The sequence below is a fragment of the Microtus pennsylvanicus genome, chromosome 5, assembly GCF_037038515.1.
Source record: "Microtus pennsylvanicus isolate mMicPen1 chromosome 5, mMicPen1.hap1, whole genome shotgun sequence".
NCBI classification, from domain to species: domain Eukaryota; kingdom Metazoa; phylum Chordata; class Mammalia; order Rodentia; family Cricetidae; genus Microtus; species Microtus pennsylvanicus.
Window position 1 is genome coordinate 67198506 of NC_134583.1, and position 6093 is coordinate 67204598.

The following is a 6093-nucleotide window of genomic DNA, read 5'->3' on the forward strand; positions in this document are numbered from 1 at the left end:
CCCAGCACCCAGCAGACATCAGAATCCATCCAGTTTGTGGCAAACACTGAAACCTGTAATGATGTCTCGTTTGTATTTTAATAAATAAAGCTTGCCTGAAGGTCAGAGAGTAAAACAGCCCCACTGGTCAGCCTTACAGACCAGGCAGTGGTAACCCACACCTTTAATCCCAGTAGCCACACTAGTTTGCCATAGAAACCGGGTGGTAGTGGTGCACACCTTTAATCCCAGTCCTAGAGAGGAATATAAGACAGGAAGAGACAGCGCTCACACAGTCTCATTCTGAGATTCCTGGAGGCAGATTTGCCATTTCAAACTGAGGTAGAGGTAAGAGCCATTATCTGGCTGTTTGGCTTTCCTGACCTTCAGGTTGAGCCCCAATATTTATCTCTGGGTTTTTATCAATCATGCTACAGGCACCAACTCTGTGTCGGTCACATCAGCCAAACGACTATACTTGAAGCTTTATGGGATTCTCAAGTCCCAAGTACACTCAGATTTCAACCAGGGAGACTGAGGCTCAAGAAGGAGCAAAGCAAGGGTCAGAGTTCAGGACCACCTTGGGTTCCTCTGACTGTCCACAGCCGACCTCTATCGTCTTTAGATGAGATAAGCATGCAGGTGAAAAACATCACCTCTTAAAATGAGCCTGGGGGTGGCTGGCTCGCTTCCCATTTTTTCAGTCCTTCTGGACGGTTTGTTCTACCCTAGTCATTAGGAGGAACATCCAGGACCACTGGCAAGAAAGACAGTTTGCAGTTCTGGGACAGCCCTTTCTGGGTTAGTTTCAAGTCATTTTCCCCGTAAGGAGCTTGTTTGTGTCCCTCTTCTGCCCCCTACTGGTCAAGAGCAGAACTGCCAGCCTTGCTGAGCCAATCTGAATCAAGTCCCCTCAGCACGTCCAAAAGACTAAAAACTGTCAGGATTGGGATCTGGAGTTGGTCAAGTGAGGAAGATGAGAGACCTCCATCATGGTAGTAGCATCTACATGTTACATGCCATCAACACTATAAAAAGCATATTTGAAAGCAAAAATGTGCAAAGGAGAGACTGTGTAGCAACAAATTTAAATGTTCATGTCCTCCCAGTGACCTTTTGGCTTTCAAGTAATCAACCTGAACTTTGTAGCACTTCAATTGCATATGCACTGTCATTATTACATTTATTTATCATGTGTGTGGGCGAGCATGTGCCACCGTGTGCCTGTAGAGCTCAGAGAACAACTTTTGATGGAAGGTTCCCGCCTTCAACTATGTGAGTCCCAGCGGCTGTGTAGGGCAGTGGCTTCTGTATTTCCATTTCAGAGAGAAGACTGACAGTGGGAGAGAGGTCTGGTCAACAGCAGAACCAGGCTTCGGCCCTGGACAGGCCACTCCTGTTTCAGCAGCTTAGGAAGTCTTGATGTGGTACCATCTGTGTTCTGGTTGTCACGGCAAAGGCAACTAAAGGTTTTTACACTCATCGCTGTGGTGAAGTCATGGCAGCAGGAGCGTGAGGTAGTTGGTCATGCTACACCCACAGTGGTGATGGGTGGGAGGCACAGCCGGCTTGTTCTTGTGCCCACACAACTAGCTCTCTCCTTTACATTCAGTCTAGAACCCCAGGCCACAGGGTACTTCCTACAGCTCCTGGGGGGCAGTCCTTCCCAGTTAACCCCACCTAGAGACTCCCTCGCGGACATGCTCAGAGGTTCATCTCCCAGGTGGCCCCAGATCCTGTCAGGTTGACCAGCCATATTAACCACAGAATCTTCTGGAACCTCCCCAGGAGCTGGATGCACAGTCAAACTCATTCTGTGTGTTGGGACTCTTTGACCAGAAAAGAAGAGCCATGAATTTAGAAGAGGACTTCATTAAATCAAGAGAAGTCCTGAAACATGGGGACCATGTTAGGGGATCCATACCGACCGCTCAGCAGGATGGTCAAGTCAAGGAATGAGGCTGAGGCAAGGGAGAGGACTCGGAGAAGTTGGCTTGATAAAAGAAGAACTCTTGTTCAAAGTCCACCTCACAGTCAAGCTGATGTAGGTGTGGCTTATCCAAGAGGGTGAGCGTGGAGCATGGTGGGTGGTAGCATAGCGGCATGCAGGCAGACATGGTGCAGGAGAAGGTGCTGAGACTACTCACATCTTGACTCACAGGCAACAGGAACTGGTCTGTCTCACTGGGTGTGGCTTGGGTGTGTGTAAGACCTCAAAGTTGGCCTCCACTGCAACACACTTCCTCCAACAAGGCCACGCCTCCTAATAGTGCCACTCCCCTTGAGGGCCATTTTCTTTCAAACCACCACACAGCCCCACCTACCACTGGTCTGGTTTGTATAGACAGCATCACACAGCAGGTGTGCTTGCAAAACTAGAGCGTGAGAGCAGGCAGGAACTGCCTGGGGCTGAGGTTCAGGCAGAGGATTGCTTGCCTAGCATGTATGCATGAAACAAGGCGGTGGTACATGCCTGTAACCCCCTCACAAAGGAGGTAGACCAGTGGTTCTCAGCCTTCCTAGTACTGTAACCCTTTAATACAGTTCCTCATGTTGTGGTGACCCCAACCATGAAATTATTTTCATTGCTACTTCATCACTGTAAGCCTGCTGCTGTTACAAATCGTAGCGTAAATTTTGGGGGGGATAGCGGTTTGCCAAAGGGATTGTGACCCACAGGTTGAGAACTGTGGAGAGAGAGGCAAGTGGATCAGAAGTTGAAGGTTAGCCTCAGCTACAAAGTAAATTCCAGCCAGCCTGGGCTGGGCTGTAGGAGAATTTGTCAAAAACAAAAACCAGTGAGCAAGAGAGAAAAGTGGTCCAGCTAACCGACTCCCATGAGAAAAACACTCACTCTTCTGTTCACGAGCTATTTCTACCTGGTTCCATGGCCGCCCCACCCCCTCCACAGAAGGGACCAAGCCTCAATGTGAGTTTTATACCCATGGTGGATAGTGTCGCCGACTCAGCTCTTAACCAGTGTGGCACTGTCCTCTTTGCCACTGAACTGTCTACATGCACTGTGGAAGGTCCACTTCCTCGGCTGTGGGTCATGCTTGGACATCCAGGCTATCTGCTTACTCTAGGAAGACCTGATTAGCTATGAGTTCTCACCCAGTCACTCAGGAAGTCCTGGCCAATAAACCCCAAGGGTTGACAGAATAAACAAGTGTGGTTTCGGGAGCCTGGAGGACACTTCCCACAGAGTTTTGGGCACAAAGGATGATGGAGGCCCCTGTCCTGGTTATGGGGGCACCTGTGTCCTGGTCATTTTCCTCAGTGTCCAGCCCTGAACCCCTTCGCCACTCCTCAGGCTTGGCATGTTCTTCTCCAGTGGCTTCAGGCATCAGCTGGGCAGGGGCCAGAAAAATGGGAAGAGATGAACAGGAGAGGCCTCTCCCCAGCAGAACCCCAGCATATCCATATTTGCCTGTGTTCTCTTGTTATAACAAACACCAGAGGCAGATAATTTGTATAGTAAAGAGGTTTATTTTGGCCAGGAGATAGTAGCACATGCCTTTAATTCAGGAGGCAGAGGTAGGCGGATCTCTGAGTTGGAGGCCAGCCTGGTCTACAGACTGAGTCCCAGGACAGCCAGTGCTACACAGAGAAACCCTGTCTTGAAAAACAAAAACTAAAACAAAAAAAACCAAATGTTTATTTTGGCTCACAGCTCTGGAGGAGCTGGCATTTGCTTGGTGAGGGTCATGTGATGAGGAAGGGCAGGTGGATGTGGAGAGAAGCTGGAGTGTCAGAGAGACCCTGGCTTTCTAGCCACTTGGGATTCCTGCTCCACGCCCTGTAGGACCAGTTGGAGGCTCTGCTGCCGCGAGAGCACAGCTCTTGCAGACGACCCGAGTTTGGCTTCCAGCACCCACATGAGGCGACTCATAGAACTGTCGCCTGGTCATCTTAGAGCAAGCAAGGTGAAGGGTCTGCCTGTACCAGCCCCAAATGTCACACGCTCATTTCCAAAGGAATCCCCATTCTAAAACCAGACCCATTAAGCAAGTCCCAGACTTCAAGAAACCCGCCACCCTTGGAATTCAGAAAACAGCCCTTTCCCACAACACACCCTGAAGCTGGAGGTCTGAAAACCCAGCAACCTGACTTACCCCCTACCCCGCAGTTTCTGGACCTCATGAAACCCGGTCCTCCCACCTCACTCTTGACTACAAAATAAGCCACTGTCATACCCTGCTGGGTGCATTTTCCTTACCCTGGGGCACAGAGTCCGAGGACACTGACCTCTCAGACCAATAAAAGTCTGTTCTCACTGTTCTCAGGCTGAACTGAGTCTGTTCTTTCATTTTCATCTCCTGACTTATTTCCTACAATATATGGCAACCCTGCACATGGCCTGGTCCTGCACACGGGATGGTCCTGCACATGGGATGGTCCTGCACACAGGATGGTCCTGCACACGGGCTGGTCCTGCACATGGGATGGTCCTGCACACGGGATGGTCCTGCACACGGGATGGCCCTGGATGGTCCCGCACATGGGATGGTCCTGCACACAGGATGGCCCTGCACACAGGATGGTCCTGCACACGGGATGGTCCTGCACACAGGATGGTCCTGCACACGGGCTGGTCCTGCACACGGGCTGGTCCTGCAAACAGGATGGCCCTGCACACGGGATGGTCCTGCACATGGGCTGGTCCTGCACACAGGATGGTCCCGCACATGGGATGGTCCTGCACACGGGCTGGCCCCGCACACGGGCTGGTCCTGCACATGGGATGGTCCTGCACACGGGCTGGTCCTGCACACGGGATGGTCCTGCACATGGAAAGGTCCTGCACATGGGCTGGCCCTGCACACGGGCTGGTCCTGCACACGGGATGGTCCTGCACACGGGATGGTCCTGCACACGGGATGGTCCTGCACACGGGATGGTCCTGCACACGGGATGGTCCTGCACACGGGATGGTCCTGCACATGGGATGGTCCTGCACATGGCCTGGTCCTGCACACGGGATGGTCCTGCACACGGGCTGGTCCTGCACACGGGATGGTCCTGCACACGGGATGGTCCTGCACACGGGCTGGCCCTGCACACGGGATGGTCCTGCACACGGGATGGTCCTGCACACGGGATGGTCCTGCACACGGGATGGTCCTGCACACGGGATGGTCCTGCACACGGGATGGTCCTGCACACGGGATGGTCCTGCACACGGGCTGGTCCTGCACACGGGATGGTCCTGCACACGGGATGGTCCTGCACACGGGATGGTCCTGCACACGGGATGGTCCTGCACATGGGCTGGTCCTGCACACGGGATGGTCCTGCACACGGGATGGTCCTGCACACGTGCTGGCCCTGCACATGGGCTGGCCCTGCACATGGAAAGGTCCTGCACACGGGCTGGCCCTGCACACGGGCTGGTCCTGCACACGGGATGGTCCTGCACACGGGATGGTCCTGCACACGGGATGGTCCTGCACACGTGCTGGCCCTGCACACGGGATGGTCCTGCACACGGGCTGGCCCTGCACACGGGCTGGCCCTGCACACGGGCTGGCCCTGCACACGGGCTGGTCCTGCACACGGGCTGGTCCTGCACACGGGCTGGTCCTGCACACGGGATGGTCCTGCACACGGGATGGTCCTGCACACGGGCTGGTCCTGCACACGGGCTGGTCCTGCACACGGGATGGTCCTGCACACGGGATGGTCCTGCACACGGGCTGGCCCTGCACACAGGCTGGTCCTGCACATGGGAAGGTCCTGCACATGGTCTGGCCCAGCACATGGGACACGGGCTGGCCCTGACCTGTGTGGGAGAAAAGGGTTCTGGGCTGTGCCCACAGGAGGCAGGAACTATAGGGTGTCTCAGAACTGAGGTCACCCCGGTCAGCAAAAATAAATGACAAACTCCAGACCTATCACAACTGATGGATGACTCCTGCTACTGGCCACACACCCCAAAATTCATGTATAAAATCTACAGGTGTTGGATAACTAATTTACCTGGTGTTTCCCACAAGTGACACTCACGTGGACTCTGTCTAGCAGCCCAGCCACTAAACCCAAAACCTAAATGCATCCCTGCGTGTAGTTGTGCCCCACCTTGGAGGGAGAAGTGCCTTTTAGTGCTGGCTTAAG